At 33.9% G+C, this 2208-nt stretch overlaps 1 non-coding gene across 1 annotated transcript; it reads left to right on the top strand.

The window, feature by feature from the left end:
- Positions 1 to 1396: 1396 nt before the first annotated feature.
- Positions 1397 to 1556, top strand: LOC132532025 (U1 spliceosomal RNA). Its single transcript, XR_009544286.1, has one exon. It is a non-coding gene; the product is annotated as a U1 spliceosomal RNA (small nuclear RNA).
- Positions 1557 to 2208: the final 652 nt, after the last annotated feature.

Genomic DNA, 2208 nt, shown 5'->3' on the forward strand with positions numbered 1-2208 from the left:
TGTGAGATCCTGGATTGGATGCTGGAACAAAAAATGGTGAAATGGGAAAATTAGTGAAATTCAAATAAGTCCTATACTTTAGTTAATACTATTGTACCAGTGTTTATTTCACTGTTTTTATAATTATATTATGGTTATGTAAAATGTTAACAGTAGGTGAAGCTGAGTGAAGGGTACACATAAACTCTCTGTACTATGTTTTCAACTTTTATGTGAGTCCAAAATGATTTCCAAATGAATATTAAAAAATATCCTTCTAGAATATAGCTAGATTCTTTCAACACAGAAAATAACAACAAATTTGGAACATGAGTCTTTGTTGAAAAAAAAAAAAACCAGTACAATTCACTTTACCAGTGCTTTATGGACTTTGCCATGAGACTGGTGAACTTTGTGCTATACAAAAGATTTTCATACTACTCTCACCTCTTTTCATGGCACTATAGAGATTATCATATTTAGAAAGTTTTATTTTTATAAGCATAACTATTTTCTGTGATAACCTCTAATACTTTGTACCTTTCTGATTTCATCTGTATTCCTGTAACATGGCTTGACTACTAATACATTTCACATACGTTGCAGTCTCTGTACTGTTAGCCCAGGTTAATTCTGTTAGTTTCTTCAATGCACCTTGTTTACACCCAGTTTTTATCATAATATTTTTTATCATTAATGAAGCAATTTACTGTTGAGAATATATTTACACTGTTAATCTTCTCTTTAGTGTTTACAAAATGTAGTTCTTTATGAAGTTTATTATTGATATTTATGAACTGAATACCTTAAGCAGAGCTATGTTAAAAGCCTCTGTATTTCCATTCAACTATTGAGAAAATCTTACACAATTTGTAGTTACACTTGTTTATTCTAGTCTTTAGCTGTTTTTTCTATGATTCTTTTAACAGTATTTGCCAAAAAATAATGCACCATTATTTTTCACCATATTGTTTTCTGTGTATTATTTCAGGCACGATCACAATGACAAAAAGATCAAGGGTTTACCCAAATACATAAGCATTTTTGTCTTTTGCTATTATGTAAGAAATTGTAGGAGAAGCTTTGTCATGTTTTATCCAGTTGAGTATCATATGACTTAGAAAGTGTTGACTTAATTGCAGAGCTTAGTATCTGTGAGCTGGTTGGGTGGTTTATAGATCCCAACTACACCAACTGCTTCACATAGCCATTAACATCTATCTCCAGCCGTGATATATGCTCAGGACTCAGAGGTTTGATCATCTTCTTTTCAGAATAATTATGTTGTCATTGTTGTTTCCTAGTAATAAGGCTGAGGTAGAACTCATATTGGGAGTAGAAGTGTCACCTTCATCCTTTTCCCCTCAGTCTCTCCTACTTGTGGGATTAATACTCTCTTCACTCAATATTTTCTTTGATACTTATCTGGCAGGGAAGATACCATCATCAGGAAGGTAGTATTTTCTTGGTGAGGGTCCTTGCACTCCAGAAGTACTGACCTCTGCAATTTTCCCAAAAGTGGGAAACTCAACTGCGTTACTTGTGGTAGTGGGGGGCTGTGTTTAAACTTTCACCTGGGGTGGGGGGAAGGTTTCTTTGAAGGAAAGTTTGAAAGCCACCTCTCAATTTTGTGAGGTTTGGTCTTAAAAAAATAATAAATTTACACAATCTGTAAATTCTTTTGGCCAGGCATACATTCCTCTATGAGTCTCATTATTAAACCCTTTGGTGGCGAGAAACTTCCATTCAGAACACCTTTGTCTTTGCACTCCTTGCCTGATTGGAGAGCTTCCAATGCTCAGAAAAAGTGTGAGCAGCAGGGTCAATATCCCACATCAAATATTAAGATCTTCATTTTTCCAACTTTTTAAACATAAAGTAAATATAAAATTTAATATTGTCTTTAGAAACTTCAGTGTATTATCTTGCATACCTTCTCTACTGGGTACACACATTCTATTTATAGAAAAATGATTTAGAGTGTGAGTAGTCCAAGTAGGCAGGGTAGTCTATGATGCTACATATTTGGCAGTAGAAAGAGGATATTTAAATACGTGTAGAAGAAATTAGCTTACAATAGGCTGGAGATCTAGACTTATTAAATAGAACTTCAACAGTATTTGTGAGGATTGATAAACATAGAGCCCTCTTAGAGGGCTTACTATGTGGCAGGCACTCTTCTACACACATTATATGTATTAATTCACTTAAGCCTCTTATTTAAGGTAT

Source organism: Lagenorhynchus albirostris, chromosome 13 (assembly GCF_949774975.1).
Source record: "Lagenorhynchus albirostris chromosome 13, mLagAlb1.1, whole genome shotgun sequence".
Taxonomy (NCBI): Eukaryota; Metazoa; Chordata; class Mammalia; order Artiodactyla; family Delphinidae; genus Lagenorhynchus; species Lagenorhynchus albirostris.